This window comes from Lepus europaeus, chromosome 1, assembly GCF_033115175.1.
Source record: "Lepus europaeus isolate LE1 chromosome 1, mLepTim1.pri, whole genome shotgun sequence".
NCBI classification, from domain to species: domain Eukaryota; kingdom Metazoa; phylum Chordata; class Mammalia; order Lagomorpha; family Leporidae; genus Lepus; species Lepus europaeus.
This window is the reverse complement of record NC_084827.1, coordinates 2513077-2532690: the sequence shown is the minus strand read 5'-3', so window position 1 is coordinate 2532690 and position 19614 is coordinate 2513077. Positions and strand designations below refer to the sequence as shown.

General features: G+C 42.5%; 1 protein-coding gene and 1 pseudogene across 4 annotated transcripts in view; both read left to right on the top strand.

Annotated features, from left to right (window-relative positions):
- BRAF (B-Raf proto-oncogene, serine/threonine kinase) overlaps nucleotides 1-19614 on the top strand; it is a 200715-nt gene that overhangs the window by 29760 nt on the left and 151341 nt on the right. The gene's annotated exons all lie outside the window — the stretch shown is intronic.
- LOC133770209 (ubiquitin-conjugating enzyme E2 Z-like) lies at nucleotides 16006-16587 on the top strand (annotated as a pseudogene).

Here is a 19614-nt window from a genome sequence, read left to right as displayed (position 1 = left end):
ATAGGGATCTAAGGGTAGACATATGGCATGGCAGTTAAGATGCCACTTGAGATGCCTGAATCCCATATTTTGGAGTATCTGGGTTGGAGTTCTGGCTCTACCGCTATCCCAGCTAACTGCTGATAAGCAGCCTGGGAGGCAGCAGGTGGTGTGACTCCAGTAGTTCTCTCTGCCACCCAGATAGGAGACTGGCTTTGGCCTGGCCCAGTCACAGTTGTTACAGCCATTTGGGGAGTGAACCAGTGGATAGAAGACCGTCTCTGTCTTTCCTTCTCTCTGTCTGTAACTCTGCCTTTCAAGTAAATCTTTAAAAAAGTGTAGCAGCCAGGACTTGAACCAGTGCTCAGCTCACACCAGATGCTGGCGTTGCAAGCAGTAGCTTAACCTGCTGTGTCACAATACTGGTCCCATGTCTGTTTTTAGGAAATCTAAAATATAGTAATATCTTTCCTTTCTATCACTCTGCCTTTCAAATAAAAATAAATCTTAAAGAAATAAAAAAAATCTACAAATAAGTTAGAAACAGCTAAATCAGTTCTATTACCATACTTGTATACTAGCAGCAAAAAGGAATGAAAGTGTAAATTAGTATCATTCATAGTGCAGTGCAACAAAATCATGCACCGTTAGTGTAAAATTCATTTAAGATTGCCAGAAACCTTAGTGAAATAAACACAGAAGACTTAATAATTAGTGCAAAATGTGTTTGTTAATTATTGTATAGAAATTCTTCCCAAATGGATTATATATTTAAAACAATCCCAATAACAATATTAAAATGATGTTTTGTTTGTTTTTGTTGATTAATGGAACTTAAAAATTCTTCATAAAATTTTATGGGAGATTAATAATGGGCCTAAAATATCCAAGATACAAGAAATAGGGGGGGAGGATTTACTTTATCAGTTACTGATTTTTATTCAAAATAGGGGAACTAAAACACTGTCATGAGTGGTCTGAAAATAGTGGAACAGAATAGAAGAAAACCTGTTCATATGGACAACCTGATAAGTGATGGATACATTCTGGATATTAGTGAAAAAGAATGCCTTTAAAAATAAATGGGGCTGGCGCTGTGGCTCACTTGGCTAATCCTCCGCCTGCGGCACCGGCACCCCGGTTTCTAAGTCCCTGTTGGGGCGCCGGATTCTGTCCCGGTTGCTCCTCTTCCAGTCAAGCTCTCTGCTGTGGCCCGGGAGTGCAGTGGAGGATGGCCCAAGTGCTTGGGCCCTGCACCTGCATGGGAGACCAGGAGGAAGCACCTGGCTCCTGGCTTCCGGCTTCCGATTGGCACAGCACGCCAGCTGTAGCGGCCATTTGGGGGGTGAACCAATGGAAAAGGAAGACCTTTCTCTCTTTCTCTCTCTCTGACTGTCTAACTCTGCCTGTCAAAAAAAAAAAAAAAAAAAAAGAATACATGATCCTGTGGCTGGCGCTGTGTTGTAGCAGGTAAAGCTGTCCAAGTCCCGGCTGCTCCACTTCTGATCTAGCTCCCTGCCAATGTGCCTGAGAAAGCATTGAAAAGTGGTCTATCTCCTTGGGCCCCTGCACCCATGTGGGAGACCTGGGAGAAGCTCTTGGCTTGTGGCTTCAGATTGGCCCAGCTCCGCTGTTGTGGCCATTTGGGGAATGAACCTGCAGGTGGAAAATCTCTTTCTCTCTGTGCCTCTCTGTAACTCTGCCTTTCAATTAAATAACTAAATCTTTAAAAATAAATAAATAAATAAATGGTCTTGGTGCCGGCATTGTGCTCTAGTGGTTAAATCTGCTACCTGTGATGCTGACATCCCATATGGGCACCTGTTTGAGTCCCAGCTGCTCCACTTCTGATGCAGCTGCCTGCTAATGTGCCTGAGAAAAGTAGCAGAAGATAGCCCAGTGCTTGGGTCCTGCACCCACAGGAAGCTTCTGGCTCCTGGTTTCCGCCTGGCCCAACCCTGGCTATTGCGACCATTTGGGGAGTGAACCAAGAGATGGAAGATTCTCTCTCTCTCTCTCTCTCTCTCTCTCTCTCTCTAACTCTGCCTTTCAAATAAACCTCTTTTTAAAAAAAGATCTCTCTCAAATAAATCTCTTCTGTTTTTCTTTCAAATTAGGTGAAAATAAATTTTAAAGAAAGGTCCTGGAAAAATTGGGAAAGTTTAATTTAGACTTTCATTTCACAGTATTCACAAATTCTGGGTAGATTAGATGCCTGGATGTGAAATTAAAAAAAAAAAAAATTAAAAAAAGTTTTAGTCAAAGGTAATATGAGAATATGTTCTACACTTTTTTTGTTTGGAGCACTTAAAATGCTAAAACTTTTCATTAAATTTGAGATGTCATTCTAAGATAAACCAGTTTTTATTTTTGCATCTCTAACATAAAATACTATCAGTCAGGTATGCTATTGATTGTAAAATGTGTTCCAATTTTCACATTTTTCTTATTTTAACATCTTAAAAATGATGAACTATGGCACATTTCCTAAATCGCTCAACCGCTTAGGTACTGTCATACCTATTTCCATAGTTTGGAAGGCACAGAGGACAGAGAAGCTTTCTTTTTGCTGCTGTTTTGACTAGTTGGCAAGGATTGTGAGTGAGAACTTAGTGTTTTTAAGCAGTTTTCTGACGTGAGCTTTACAGCATTTATTGCCAGCTTCAAGGCAGTAGCAGTGGTGGCAGCTTTAGTACTTCTAGCTCTCAGTGGATCTTCTGTCTCCTGGTGTGATGGCTGACTTGAGTTACAGTTGTGTACTTTGAGTGACTACAAGCCTCTTGAATTTATCATTTTACTAGTTGAAATTTCTGATATATTTTCTCTTCTACTCTGATTCCTGGTAATAAATTTTTATTGCCTCAGAAAATCATTTAATGTTTAATTTTTCTTCATTTTAAAATTTGTGGTAAAATGTATGACATAACCTTTATCATTTTAACCATTCATTTGTGTACAATTCAGTAGCCTTAAATACATTCAGATTGTTGTATGACCATGACCACTACTTGTACCTGAAACTTTTTGTTTTTCCCAGTGAAACTCCTTAGTCATTAGGGAAATGCAAATCAGTACCACAATGAGCTAGCACTTCACATCTTCCTAGGATGGCTATAATTTAAAAAAGGAAAATAATTCTTGACAAGGATATGGAAAAATTCTGAACCCTCATACATTGTGGGAATGTAAGATATTTCAACTGCTGTGGAAAACAATTTAGCAATTTCTTAAAAAGCCAGACATGTGCCATGTGAACCAACAGTTCTGCTCTTTGGAATATACCCAAAAGAATTGAAAACAAAGGACTTGGGGCCAGCATTATGGCCTAGCAGATTAAACCTCTGCCTTCGGTGCTGGCATCCCATGTCGGCACAAGTTTGAGGCCCAGCTGCTCCACTCCCTTTTTTCTTTTGTTTCTTTCTTCCTTTCTTTCTCTTTTCCTCCCTCCCTCCTTTCTTTTCTTTTTTCTTTTCTCCTCTTACTCTTGCTCTTACTTATTTGAAAGAGGGAGAGAGAGAGAAAGATCTCCTAACCACTGGTTCACTCTCCAAATGGCCTGCAATGGCCAGAGTTGGGCTATACTGAAACCAGGAGCCAGGAGCTTCTTCTTGGTCTCCCATATGGGTGCAGGGGCCAAAGGATTTGAGCCATCCTCTGCTGCTTTCCCAGATGCATTGGCAGGGAGCTGGATCAGAAGCAGAGCAGCCAGGATTTCAGCTGGCACCCATGTGGATGCTAACACTGCAGATAGCAGCTTAACCCACTGCACCACTGTGGTGGACCACTGCTCTGCTTCCAATCCACTTACTGCTGATGCTCCTGGGAGGACAGCGGAGGATGGCCTAAGTGCTTGGGCTCCTGCACCCACATGGGAGACCTGAAGGAAGCTCCAGGCTTCTGGGTTCAGCCTGGCCCGACCCCCAGCCCTGACAGCCATTTGGGAGTAAACCAGTGGATGAAAGATTGTGTGCACTCTGTCTTTCCTCCTTTCTCCATGACTCTGCCTTTTAAATGAGTCATCTTTTTTAAGAAAGAGACTCATACCATTATTTGTACACTAAATGTATATTGCAAGGTTTTTCATAATAGCTACAGGTGGAAACAAGCTAAGTGCCTATCAACAGATGAACAAACAAAATGTAGTTTATACAAAGAATGGAATATTATGGGGCCAGCGCTGTGACTCACTTGGTTAATCCTCCACCTGCGGCACCAGCATCCCATACAGGCACCGGGTTCTAGTCCCAGTTGCTCCTCTTCCATTCTAAATGCTCTCTGCTATGGCCCGGGAGGGCAGTGGAGGATGGCCCAGGTGCTTGGGCCCCTGCAGCCGCAGGGGAGACCAGGAGGAAGCTCCTGGCTCCTGGCTTTGGATCGGCATAGTTCCGGCCGTAGCAGCAATTTGGGGGGTGAACCAACAGAAGGAAGATCTTTCTCTCTGTCTTTCTCTCACTGTATAACTCTGTCAAATAATAATAATAAAAAAATAATAAATGAATGAAATATTACTCAGCCATAAAAAGAAAAACGTTCTCATACATGACGTAACATGAATGACTCATGAAAACATGGTAAATGAAGTAAACCAGTCACCAAAGGGTAAATATTGTATGGTTTCCATTTAATGAGATATCTAGAATAGATGACTTTTAGGAAGGGAAAGTAGAATAGGGGTTATTTGGGATTGTGAACAGGGAGGAATTGGAATTATTGTTTTAATATGCATAACATCAGAATTTAGTGTCAAATGGAACCTGGTCTCAACTCTCACTGAGTACAAAATTTATTTTGTACCATCCATGACAATTCCTGAAGAGCATTCAGTTGAATGTTCTTAATGGTAAGAAAATTTATTCCTTGTTAGATACCTTTACTGTGGAGCTCAGATATATCTTTCTCTCATTTCTGTTTCTAGGTGCTTACATCATCCTAGTTTAGTCTTCTGGAATTGGACAATCTATCTATCTTTCTGTCTTACTTCATGTCTTCATTATTAGACACACACACACCCTTAGACCTGTCTTTGACACCAGTTACTTGCTATTTGCCTTCATATTTACGTAGGTTATTCCCAACTAAAATAAAAAATAACATTTCCTTTGGCTGTGCAACTGGTTTGAGCTGTTGTTTTCTCCTTCTGGTATCTTAATTGCCTTTTCTCATTTAAACTCAATCTTCAGTTTCTTGTTACTTAGCTCAGTGTATTCTCTCAACAGTCAGGCCACCGTCTGAACTGTAGTGAGAGTCCTGTATTTCTAGTTGTCTCTGGACATCCTTACCGGAATGTCTCACTGGCGTCACAAAGTGAGCAACTACTGTACTGAATTAGTATTTTTCCTTTTAATTCTGCCCTCCATCTTGTAATATTTTCTACTTAATGTACTATCTACTTTTATCAACTATTGCTTGGAATCCTAGAACATCTCTGATTTTGCCTATTTTATTTTTCCTGTGAAGTAAGCTTCCAAATCCTTATGAATTTCCCTATGCAGTAATGTTTCCATCTTTTTCTTCCTTTCTCATTACTATAACTTAGGCCCAGATTTTTTCTTTCTTCAAGACCACAATAGGAGCCAGCGCCGTGGCTCCCTTGGTTAATCCTCCACCTGCGGCGCCAGCTTCCCATATGGGCACCGGGTTCTAGTTCTGGTTGCTCCTCTTCCAGTCCAGCTCTCTGCCGTGGCCCGGGAGGGCAGTAGAGGATGGCCCAAGTGCTTGGGCTCCTGCACCTGCATAGGAGGCCGGGAGGAGGCACCTGGCTCCTGGCTTTGGATCAATGCAGCGCCGGCCATAGCGGCCATTTGGGAAGTGAACCAGTGGAAGGAAGACCTTTCTCTCTGTCTCTCTCACTGTCTATAACTCTACCTGTCAAATAAAATTTTTTAAGAAAGACCACAATACTGGTGGTCTTGGAGATCACTAATTTTTGTTCTAAGCTACTTCCATTTTGAATTTGTTGCATACACTGTTGGATGAATCTTCTTAAAGCATAGCTCTGGTCATATCACCCACTTTCTCAAAAATATTTAGTAATTCCCTCTTGCATATAAATTAAATTAATGATTTTCACCTTGATATTCAAAAATCCTCTTGATTTAATAACTGTAGATGGTAGTTTTACTGCCTTCTACTCTTTTTCCTGTATTTTATTGTTGGGATAAACTTGCATTAACTTTAGAGTACTGAGTATGCTAACCTCTGCTGTGCTTTATTTTCTTTGTCAGTTGTGATTTGCCTGAAATCCCCCAGTCTACCTCTTTCTCACATCTCTGAAATCCATTCTTTATTTTCCATGAAGCCTTCCCATTCCTTCCACATATGATAGTTAAATAGAAAGCTAGATGTGATTTTGGATATTTTATTTGAATATATTTGTGCCTCTTTTCCTAACCTATAAAGCAGTGATGATTCTACATTGTAAACTAGTATTCTTACTTATTAAGGCTGTGCCTCCAGGTCAGTAAGGACAAACGCTATAGTATCCCTGGCAGCCAGTATATCATGTGGCAGTACGATTAGGCTTTTTATGTTTTTTTTCTTGTTAAAGATTTATTTATTTATTTGAAAGGCAGAGTTATAGACAGGCAGAGAGAAAGAGAGAGAGAGAGATATCTTCTGTCCACTGGTTCACTCCCTGAATGGCTGCAACAGCCAAAGCTGGGCTGATCCGTAGCCAGGAGCAAGGAGCCAGAAGCTTCTTCCAGTTCTCCTATGCAGGTGCAGGGGCTCAAGGACTCAGGCCTCCTTTACTGCTTTCTCAGGCCATAGCAGAGAGCGAGATTGGAAGTGGAGCAGCAGGAATTCAAACTTGTGTCCATTTGGGATGCTGGCACTGCAAGTGGCAGCTCTACCCCGCTATGCCACAGCACCAGCCCCAGTACTATTAGGCTTTTATAAAATGTGTATCAAAATATTGATTTACTTTTAGAATAGATGATAATGTTTGTAACCTCAGTATATTGTGCCCAACACATAAAAGTTTTCAATAAATAATTCTTTTCCTTAAAAGATAATGTATACATTTATTTGTTCCTCAAAAGTGTAAAAATGAAATATTGAACTCTTTTGTGCTGGTATGTAAGCTAGGTGCTGAGATATGTAAATGAATGATCATTTCGGTTCTCCAGGAGCATATATTTCAGTGTTAAAGTAGACAAGAATGAGGGACAGCATACTGTGATGAAAGTGTGCCCTTGGTGCAGAACAACCACAGAAGGGGAGCATGTAATTCAGAATGGTTACTGGAAGGAGGATAGATTCCCTAGGAAAGGAGTTACTTAAACTGAATTTTAAACACTTAAGATGTGCAAGCAAGACCTTTACAAAGAGAAGTAATTAAACCTTATTTTAGAAGCAAAATATTATTTAAGTAGAACTACATACCATGTACTGAGGATGGTTCAGAAGACTGAGTATGGTAAGAACGTTAGTTTTTCTTGAGTTGATAGTTGAATTATTACAATCCAGATGCAGATCCCTGCATGTTTTTCTGTGGAACTTGATAAGCTGATTCAACAATTTCTGTCAAAGTATGAGGGATAGGAACAGCCAAAAATAGTCTTTAAGATGGGAAGAGTTCTTCATTTTTTTCAACCTACATATTTTGAATGCAATATGCTAGACATTGCTGGGCCCGGGTTATTACCTTGATGAATATGAGACCAGTCTCTCACCCACTGTTCACATTCAAGTCCATTTGTGGTATCCAGAGTTTTTGTTTTGTTTTTAGATTTATTGATTTATTTATTTGAAAGAGGAGTTACAGAGAGAGAAGGAGAGACAGAGAATGGGAGAGAGCTTCCTTCAGCTGATATACTTCCCAGATGTCTGCAACGGCCTGCATTGCGTGAGGCTGAAGCCAGGAGCCAGGATCTACATCCACATCTCCCACATGGGTGGCAGGGGCCCAAGCATTTGTGCTATCTTCCACTGTTTTTCCCAGGTCATTAGCAGGGAGCTGGATAAGAAGTGGAGCAGCCAGGGCCCAAACTGGCACGCATATATATGGGATGCTGGCACAGCAGGCAGCGTCTTTACCTGCTGTGCCATAACTGCTGGCCTCAGCAGTCTTTTTTTCTTTTTTCCTTAGATTTGAAAAGCAAGATTTATCAGAGACCTCCAGCTAGAGTGACATGGAGAGGGGCTCCAAGAGAGGGAAAAACCCAAAGTGGTCCATGGCAGTTTTTAAGCACAGTTTTGATTGACATTCAGTTACAAGGCAGGGACAAACCCAACAAAAGACCTGATTTACAGTGCTTTATCCTGTCTGGCTTGCTCATGATAAACAGAGAAACAAAAAACATCCAGAAGGGTGGGATACGTAACTAGTTTTCACAATAAACTGTGAGCTCAGGAGGCTGGAATAACCACTCCCTTGCTATTTTCACGGTAAATTTGAAGCTCCTAAGGAGTGGGCAGACAGACACTTCTGACCTCGCTAAAGATAATTTTTGGGGGGATCATTTTCCACCCTCAATTTCCAGACTGCCTATTAAACCATCTGACTGCTCACATTCTGCCCTCAACAAGAATGGACCCTAACATCTGTTAGGGGGACTGGGCAGTGATCGCTCTGGCTGCTTCATGCTGAAAAGGGGCATTGTTGGGAACAGGAGTCAAGACAGGGTTCCAGTAGGAGATGGCTTCTCAAAGGGAACAGCAGTGCTAGCTTGCAGAAACTGCTTTCATCCAAAGTTTCATGTGCATGACCACCTAGAATTTTACTTTTTCAAGTCGGAGAAAACAAATCTAACAAGCAGTTTAAACTCATAGTATCTAAAACTGAGGACAGAGCCAATATTAGAGGCCCTAAGAAAGGTGCTGTCTAAACCACAAGCAAGTTTTCTCATTGAGAGGCAAGTAGAAACTGACAGAAAGGGCTTGATAATAATCAGGTGGGCCTTAAGGCCTTGCCAGTTATAAGGCCCAGACCTATCTATCTCTTCACATGGGGTATATTATAAGGGAGTTGTGAACTTCATTAGGGGGCACCCTGTGGACTTCCATTACCTAGCTGGCCTGGAAGGAGAGCTGGTTTGAGGAGAAAGTAGGTAGCAGGGGCTGGCACTATGGCGCAGTGGGTTAAAGCCCCAGTCTGCAGCACCATCATCCCATATGGGGCGTTGGTTCAAGTCCCTGCTGCTCCACTTCGGATCCAGCTCTCTGCTGTGGCCTGGGAAAGCAGTGTAAGATGCCCCAAGTCGTTGGGCCCAGCATGGGAGACCTGGGGGAAGCTCCTGGCTCTTGGCTTCAGATAGGCTCAGCTCCGGCCATTGTGGCCATCTGGGAAGTGAATTGAGGATGGAAAACCTCTCTCTCTCTCTCTCTGCCTCTGCCTCTCTGTAACTGTCTTTCAAACAAATAAATCTTTTTTAAAAAATAAATAAATGTAGGTGCTATCTCTAAAAGGAAAACACTTCTGGTTAATTTACATTTCTGCCTGCAATGTTGTTGACCCTACTTGGCCATCCCCTCTACAGCAGTGGTTACTTTTGGAAGTCAGGCTGAGTGAAGGGCTTTTCAGCTTAGAACCAACAAGGCCTGCGGCTCTGACTTGAAGTCCTTAGGGTTCCAGGGAAGTTCCGTTTCCATTGACCCAACTCTTGGCTGGCATAGCTGCCAGGGCTCTTCATAAGCAAACTTCTGCTGAAGTTCTTGCTTTTTTTTCTTTTTTAATTTATTTATTTGACAGGAAGAGTTATAGACAGTGAGAGAGAGAGCTAAAGAGAAAGGTCTTCCTTCCGTTGGTTCACTCCCTAAATGGCCGCTACGGCCAACACTGCGCCGATCCGAAGCCAAGAGCCAGGTACCTCCTCCTGGTCTCCCATGCAGGTGCAGGGGCCCAAGCACCTGGGCCATAGCAGAGAGCTAGACTGGAAGAGGAGCAACCGGGACTAGAACCCGGCGCCCATATGGGATGCCGGCGCTGCAGGTGGAGGATTAACCATGAGCCATGGCGCTGACTCCTGAAGCCCTTGCTTTCCACATTGAAAACTAATTCAGTGGACTGGCCTGTTGGGTTTCCTTGATGGCAGATCACTGTGTAAAGCAGCCATTAATTGGCCATCCACAGATCTTTACATTGTTTCTGCAACCTAGCTTCTCTTCCCCCTGGTTTTTGTTAAAGCAGACCAGAGGAAACCTTTAAGAGGATGCAAGTCAAGGGGGGGCTCAAGTCCCATCTCTAATATTTGGTGGCCTCAACTGGAAATCTATACTCACAGGCATGTTCTGATCGTGGTTTTTCTGTAAGGTAGACAATGCCCATAAAGAAAGCTATGTCCTTGTTTTAACAAACATGATGACCACCTTATCTATAAAATTTGATGTCATTAGTAAAACTCTCCCTACCTTTGAATTGAAAAGTTAGGTTTTGCCTGTTTACCGTGCCCATGGTAAATCTAGCTGTGAAATCATAATTTAAGCTCTCATTTTGGCTGTGCTATTATTACAGAAAAATGTTAACCATCACATTTATAAGGTCTGAAGATCTAAAGGTACATCCTGGAGGGTCCTTCAGAATAGAATGTTTCCTTGAAGAGAATAGAGAAATGAGGGAACAAGTCAGGCTTCCCAGATAACTTACTGACAATAACAATATCAAATGAAAACTTAGCAAACAATTTTAACTGTTAAATAACAACTATGAAGACATTTACAAAAAGGTCCAATGCCTTTTATAAACCTCAAGAGTACATGTATTTGGAAACATCACTTAAATATCTAACACAAGTCTAACTTGTTTGGCCAGCAAAGCCAAGTACAAACATGTCAACAAATTTAAAACACCTGGTACAGAGATTTAGGTCACATGAAGCAAAAAAGGTATATTTGATAAAATATTGCTCATAAATTTCAACTGCTAAGTTAATCTATAAGCCAATTAAAATAGAGCTGTTAATGAATAAATTTTTCCATGTAGACATACAGTATGTGCATATGTATAACATAACATACAAGGTAGAACAATAAAGCAATTTCAATAATAGTTTCCTAAAATCTTTAACTTTTTTTTTTTTAACCATCAATCAATTAGAATTGCTTCCTGCTCTTAGTAACTTGAATTAATCTAAGTTGGAACCTGTAGTACATTCTTGGCTTTATCTTCTTACAGAACTGTCCCAAAGTATTGAGTACAATAGAGGTCAGGGAAAAAGAGGTCCTTTGTAACGTAAAAGAGGACACATTTAAACACAGAACCAATAATGTTTAAACTTCATGAGCAGTAAATTTGATTTTTAGGGTTTGGAGAATACAAAATTGTAGATGGCAAAGGCTTCAAATAGCTGTGTTTGAAATGATAAACTCATTAACCAACGAGAAGAGACACTTGCTTATTCCACACAGTATTTTGAAAGCACCTGTAGGATTTTATATGTCACTTAACCCTTTTATGCCTCTGAGCCTTTGTCACTAAGATAGCCATCATGTCTGAAAACAACACAACAAGATCAGTAGACTTTTTAACTTGTGGACATTTGTATCAGTAACATTTTACATTATCATAACTTAAAATTCAGCACTGCCTCACATCTTGATAGTACTTTTAATATAATCTAAATAGCCTTAATAGTTGGAGAGACATATATCCTTTGTATTTCCAGGAGCCCAACTGGAAATATCAAAGTCCAAATAATTTGAAACTTTGATTTTTGAATGCCTGTTGAAGATGCCAAGAAGGCTTAAAATATCTGATAGAAACAGGATCCCTAAACATCATGACATAACATAGACCAGATTTGATCATTGATACCAAGTGATTACTCATGCTTTAGAATAAGTATATATTCAAACAAACCATAACTCTTAATAAAACAATTCAGATCATTTTTAAATAATCAGGATTTAACAGAGACATTGAGAGAACACAATAGATTACTTCAACAGAACACAAAATCTGTGTCTCTTTGGTCATCCCAAGAATCGCAAATAAAAAATTAGCACATAACTTGGAGCAATTTTAACAAAGTCAGATCTAGGGAAAAGAAAGGAGCTTAGTGGAGCTGGCTAGAAAACTGACAGTCACCAATTAAACAAAAACTATTAAAAGGAGGTGCTGCAGTTTTTAAACATTTCAAAATATTTACTAACATATATGCATTGCAGAAACCTCATTGGTTTAACAGATGATCAGATTCTAGTTTATGTAAAATAGATTAATAGCTTTTGCTTTCCATCTGCTGATTTCCTTAATTTAGATTTTGAAATAACCCTTTAGTAATCTCCAAATTAAGACAACTTTCTAAATAAGATAACACATAGAATTTCAACCTTAGTTGCTTTCAAGTGGTGTTGAACTATTTTCATATGGACAATTTATGAAAGCATGTTAGCCAACCCAAATTGTTTTTCCATAGAATATAAAGTGCTAAGATTACCAAGTTTACGTTTAGACACATTTATCTCATTTGCTTTACCAAATTTACATTTAGCAATTACACCTGGATGACTGAAGATGCTGATATTATATCGTACCTCTATCTTAAGGTCAAAATTACATTTATATGGAATTCTACACTTTTTACAAAACTCTAGCTATAAATCAGTGATATTAGACCAGAGATTGCAAAGTTCACCTTAGGGGGCCTACAACAAGCACTGCTTACCCTTTGCTATCAGAAACCTGTTGAGCCGTGTTGCAAAACAAGTTCGGCAAGGTACAAAGCGATATTTTTAAAGGCTGTGATCTTCCTAGGTTCAAAAAGCAATTTCTTTAAACCCAATGTTCAGTTATAGTTGAACCAAATTCTCATGCATGAGATTGTTACTTACCAAAGACATCTTTTTAGATTTTAATTGAATTTGTATCTAGTTTGTCCCCCAAAAAATCTTAAGCCATTGATGCTTAGTCAACAGTCAACTACTTGGGACTGCCTCTGAAACAACAGATTCAGCAGCTGCAAGATGGGTCTCAAGGGTGACTGTAGGCTAGAGGCCGATGTGCCAGGGAGAAGTGCACAAGAGATTGTTCGCTGTTATGCTGGGTTTAGTGGGAGAGGGCACCCCTCCAGAGATTCCTAAGGAGGAGAGTGTGATAGGGCGCAGAATAAAGGGCAACGACCTACAAGGACGCTCCAGTAAGAGCCCATGAAGAGGCAGGGTAGAGAAAAACTGGAGGCCCTGCAAAGAGACAATGACCTAACACCCCAAAACCAAAAGCCAATGCTGAAAGTGTCTAATTGTGGGGCTCTGAGTCAAACCAGCCTCAGGCATGGGGGAGTCAGGTCAGGAGGTATCTCAGGAAGTCATCATGTGGATTAATCCGTATGTATTCAATAGCATCTGAAGTTCCTGGGCCTAAATTCTTGACAGGAAGCCCTCAGGCAAAATTACAACAAGGAAGGCAATGGAATTAAAATCCTCAACAACAGTCACAAGCCGTAACAGAAGAACCCTGTTGACTCCTTGAACAGACCCAAGGACTCTGTGATAGGCCGGAAAAGAATGTAATGCATATTGAAGCACATGTGGGGTAACAGGGACAAGAGGCCAGTTAGCAGAGTCCCAGTAGAGGGGCTGGCACGTTTCACAACAGTGAGGCTAACTTCTTCATCCTCTAGCTTGTAAGCATAACAGATGGTAGTGCAGAAAAGGTGAAGCATGTTTCTGTAAGCTCAGGGGTCAAGAGATTTCAAAGTAGGTGGTTTGCCTCCTTGCTGGAATGAGAGCATCAAAATGGAAGCATGCTTCAGGTTTTATATCTGCTGAGTTTGAGATATGTCTCAAAACTCTAGCTGCCTCTGGTGTCCAGACATGCACTGAAGCCCACAGGGAAGGGAGGAAGGTGAGGGTAGGATCAGCACGTGCCACCCACTCTTGCTCAGCCTTCCACGCCTGTAGCTTAGAATATGTATTGACAGACAGCACACACAGAGAGTGATCAGTTTCCTCTCTGGTGGTGTCTAGACTGGGCCTCTGCCTGGTCAAATATATAATGTTACTTTGTTCTTCCACATGAGGAAAAATAGTTGTTCTATGCTTCTTAACCTTGAATCTTGTCTAATAGGCCTGATTTCAACAATGAGCCTTCATGGTGAGAGCCTTAGCAAAGGTGTGTGTGTGTGTGTTTTGTGTTTTAAAGATTTTATTTATTTGAGAGGTAAAGTTATAGACAGTGAGAGGGAGAGACAGAGAGAAAGGTCTTCGTTCTGTTGGTTCATTCCCCAGATGGCCGCAGTGGCTGGAGCTGTGCCGATTCGAAGCCAGGAGCCAGGTGCTTCTTCCCAGTCTCCCACACGGGTGCAGGGACCCCAGTACTTGGGCCATCTGCATTGCTTTCCCAGGCCACAGCAGAGAGCTGGATTGGAAGAGGGGCAGCTGAGACTCAAACTGGCGCCCATATGGGATGCTGGCACCACAGCACCAGCCCAGCAAAGGTGTTTCTAAGCTAGAGTTTGGTGAAAGTGTGCCAGTCCTGGTTAACACCTACGTTGGTGACTGGGCACGTGAAGTCACAAAGAAGCAGAGTGAGGGAATAAAATTCCCAATAAACTTCCCCTGAGGTACATACCACATAGGAAGGACCAGACAGAAGTGATCCAGAAGAGAGAATTTAGCAAGGAAGATAGGAGATACCAGAGACATGATGAGCCTTGTCTACACAAGTTCAGGTCATGTAGGCACTTAATAGGAGTCTAGATAGAAAAGCTACCTGTCTACAAACGAGGTAATTAAACTTTAACCCAGAGCTAACGAACAAAATGTCTAGGAAATACCCACTAATGGGACCAGGAAATTGAGTCTTAGGAGTTGAGACCTGGAGAGGAGCAGAGAGACAGAGATTGAGAAAAGTCACTGAGGCATGGAGCGCGGAGCCCATGGCCTCGCTCCAGGCTGCACCCAGTCTCACGGACAGATTAATCTCCAAGGAGGAAGGAGCAGAATGCAGTTTTCAGCCGACCTTCACGGGCTGTAAACCCAGTCTTGTATTTGGACCAGCTCCCATGAAAGGAAGCTGAGTTGGACCAGCATTCCCAGAGCTGAGGCAAGACCGTGAAGAGTGGAACCTCTGGCTTTACAGCTCAGGAGGACTTCAAGAGGGCAGGAAGTGCATTCCCCAGCCCAGCACCACTTTTGCTGTCGGGGTCTGGCTGCCCAGCCAAGAGATCTCCTGGAAGCACTGCAGCATAGCCCCAGCCAGAAGCCATCCGTTGTCTTGAGACCTTCTTCCAGTCCCACACGAAGGACCAGTCCACATCGGAGAAAAGAAGGGTCAGGGTAGAATCTCAGCTCCAGGGATTGATCAAGCCTTGCCCCGGAGTCCTAAGCCCGTCAGCCGCGCTCATGGCTTTTAACTGGCTGACAGGGACCCAGTGTTTTCGAAAAGATGAGAGAAATTACTATGAAGGAGAGTAAGACTCTGAAAAAGGTGACAGCCGTCTGCATGCTCATCGGTCTGGTGCGATGATCTGATACTGGCTGGAGTCTAACGCGAGCAGGACCTGCGTCACATTGGAGTTTCTGTGAGTCACCGCACAAAACGTTATGGGCAAATGGCCACAGAGAAAGTATTATTACCTGGTTCTTTGTCTCACATGGAAGAACAACTTCCAAGCTGACAAACAAAGATTTAAAAAGCAAAATTTATTCGAGTCAAAGACCCTCAGCCAGAGCGGCATGGAGGGGGACTCCAAGAGAGGGAACCCTCCCTTTTTTAACAGAAGAAGGTAGTGTATCTTACTTTTTTTTTTTTTTTAAGATTTTTATTATTTGAGAGGTCGTTACAGACAGTGAGAGGAAGACACAGAGAAAACTCTTCCATCCACTGGTTCACTCCTGAAATGGCCGGAATAGCTGGAGCTGTGCTGATCTGAAGCCAGGAGCCAGGAGCTTCTTCCAGGTCTCCCATGCAGGTGCAATGGCCCAAGCACTTGGGCCATCTGCTGCTGCTTTCCCAGGCCAGAGCAGAGAGCTGGATTGAAAGAGGATCAGCCGGGACTAGAACCAGCTACTAGAGCTACTCCAGGAATATTCACTGTACTTGGTACTGCTGACGTGAATAAGATCTCATCCATTGGATACTCCACAATGAAGGGGATTTCCTCATTCATGTTTCTGTGTTCACCTGACAGTCCCGTCCACCCACCTCAGTCCAGCTGTCGACAGTGGGCAGTAGCACAGTGAGATTTAACCCCAACTTCTACCGCAATGATGGCTTGGATATTCTAAGTACATGAATTGTCCCTGCCTGGACACCACCTGATGACCAGAATGCTTGCCGCAGTGAGCCTGGCTTTGAACAAGAGAAACATCCAGGAGATAGCACAGCCTACAGTGAATGTATACAGCATGAGACCATCAGAGTTGCAGTCTGCCACTTGATGGAAGCAAAGTATTCCTGCCCCGAGCCCCTACGAGGTGTAATGGAGAAGTCCTTCCTCTAGTATTAGCACTTCCATGAGGTAGCTTGCAAAGATCACCTGCACCTTCAAGGCCAGGTTGTGCAGAACCATTTTGGAGAGAAGCAGAGCCTCTTTGACTATCAGTCTCTCTTGAGATGCCTGGGACTGGTTTGTCAGAAAGTGCTAGAGAGGCTCCGTAAGAAGAATGCAAAAATGGACTCTGATAGCTGAGACAGAGACAGTCCTGCCCGGGAGTCTGAGGGTTTAGGCCCTACTTCCCTTCCACCCGAGAGTCTGCAGAATTCTTCCCCCACCACAGGGATGGAGTGCACTGCATGTTTCCCTCCAGACCTGTCGTCATTGCATGTGATGCCAAGAACTAAGGAAGCGCAGATCCCAGGCTGTGGGAGTGGGAAGTTGTTCCTGATCTGACCTTCTTGGCATGGAACATCTAGAGCTGTGTGCACCCAAAATCAGGAGCCAAGAGACCTCTACAGGTGAACCCAGGGGCAGGACCTCGGGAAAACAAAATAAAGCAATATGCTTCTCCACAGGGCCAGCTCCTTAGGGATAGGTGGAAGACGAATTGTAATCCAAAGGGGGGTAATCCCAAAGGGATTTGTGGAGATGAGGAAGGGAACATGGTATGGGGAGCTGTCTATGACTCTTAAAGCAGTCTAAGTGGTTGTCTTCAGTCCTGAAGTAGAGCTCCCTAATGCCCTGTCTTCTCTGCCACCCCTCCCCTTTTAGTTCCCACAGGCCAGCAATAATTTTTTCTAATTTATGATCACCATGCTAGACAGACCAAAGAGAAGGAACAGTGCTGAAATCTAGGCTGCTGATCAGTAAGCTTAACCTGGTACCTGAGCACCTTTCTCCCCTGCCCCCTCACCCTTTTCCAGGGTTAAGACAGAAGGTGAATGGTATTAGGACTTAACCAGTCTTGGTAAAGCCTGGGTGTCATTGTAAGAAGCTGAAAACACTCTTTGTTCCTGCAATCACTGATTTGAAAAGTTTCCAGCACAGGCAGCTGCTGTGTGTATGGGGTTAGAGCCACTGAAATTGTCTCTTACAGATTCTCATGAATACTAGTCCCCATGAGAGTATTTCTCCCCGGTAGGGTGCAGGGGGAAGACTGATGCTAGTCCTTACTGTATTTTGTTTGAATATCCTTGAGTGTTTTTACCTCAGCTTATAGTCCCCCTCCTCATTGGCACCCTCTGGGATTTGCAGGGGACAAGAGTAGCCAATGGCAAAAGAGGATTGGGGCTGAGACTCCTCTCTCCACCACTCACCCCTCACTCTCCAAGCTGCTCTTTGTCACTGGCTGTGGTAGGCGTTTGCCTGGCTGTATTACTTACTCTATCTGTATTTAGCTACAGTGATCCTCCAGCTGATTGGCTCAGAAAAGAATGTGCTTTAAGTGCCCTGTAATACTAGGCACTAAGGGAATCTACGCTTCCGCCTTTTTGATGTGTTCTCCCCACCCTTTCAGATTCATACTGTTACGATGCACAGAGGGTTGTTGGTAATCCGTGTGGTGAAGGGCCTCAGTTGGTATCCAGCCACGCTTAAAGGAGAGGCTGGTATGGACCTGCTCCTGTGAAGGTCTCTGCATTGTGATCATGAGACTGGGAGTGGGAGTAGAAGGAGATTGGGCATAAAGGAGAATTTCCTACTTGGGAAGGCAGGAAGCAGTGAAACTGGATAGAATGGTGGGCTTGGATGCCTGAAGGCTTGGTCTCTTCACAGGGAGACTCAAAAAGGAACCCTGCTGCAATTTCTGTCTTTCATTACCAGAGCTAGTCCACAGTCTAAAAGAACGTGCTTGGTATGTGGGCACAGTGTTGTCTGTCATCCATTGATACATTTCCATTTTCTTTTTTTTTTTTTAACTTTAATAGTATATTTTATTTAACCCAGTTTCATCTGCAATATTATCATTTTCTTTTAAAAAAGCTTTTATTTAATAAATATAAATTTCATAGGTACAGCTTTTGTATTATAGTGGTTCTTCCCCCCATACCCGCCATCCCACCTCCTACTCCCTTTCCCATACCATTCTTTATTTTTAATTACCTTTATATACAGAAGATCAACTCTATACTAAGTAAAGATTTCAACAGTTTGCACCCACACAGACTCAAAGTATAAAGTACTGTTTGAAGACTATTGTTACCATTAATTCTTATAGTACAACTCCTAAAGGACAAAGGTCTTACATGGGGAACAAGTGTACAGTGACTCCCGTTGTTTATTTAACAGTTGACATTCTTATTTATGACATCAGTGGTCACCCGAGGCTCTTGTCATGAGCTGCCAAGGCTATGGAAGCCTCTTGAGTCCACAAACTTGGTCATTATTTAGACAAGGCTGTAAGCAAAGTGGAAGTTCTCTCCTCCCCTCAGAGAAAGGTATCTCCTTTGATGGCCGCTTCTTTCTACCAGGATCTCACAGGGATCTTTCATGTAGGTCATTTTTTGCCACAGTGTCTTGGCTTTCCATGCCTGAAATGCTCTAATGGGCTTTTCAGCCAGATCCGAATGCCTTAAAGGCTGATTCTGAGGCCAGAATGCAGAATGCTGTTTAGGACATTTGTCATTCTATGAGTCTGCTGGTATGGCCTGCTTCCCATGCTGGATCAGCCTCTTCTTTTTAATTCTCTGCTGTTATTAGCAGGCACTTGGTCTTATTTATGTGATTCCTATGACACTTATTCTTATCTTTATGATCAGTTATACACTTAAGATGAACACTTTAACTAGTACAATGGCATTAGTACCTGCCAACTGAATGGGATTTGGAGTCCTATAATAAGTTTTTAGTTTTACCCTTAAGTGGTAAGTACCAGGGAACGTGTACCGATCTGTACATCTCCTTCGTCTCTTATTCCCACTCTTATTTTTTACAGGGATCAATTTTCATAAGTAGAGAAAGGCAATACTACAAAGAATAAAGTAGAAAGCTGTTCCTCGACAGTCAGGACAAGGCCTGATCGAGTCATTGCTTCTCACAGTTTCAGTTTCAGTTCTACAGGTTTCCTTTTAGGTGCTCTGTTATTTGTCACAGATCAGGGAGAACATATGATATTTGTCACTTTGGGACTGGCTTATTTCAGTTGATATGATGTTTTCCAGATTCTTCCATTTTGTTGCAAATTTTACCACTGTGTAGTATTCCATAGGGTACATATCCCATAATTTCTTTCTCCAGTCTTCCGTTGACGGGCTTTTAGGTTGATTCTGTGTCTTACCTATTACACATTCCCATTTTCAAGTGACAGTCCTCTCCTTGG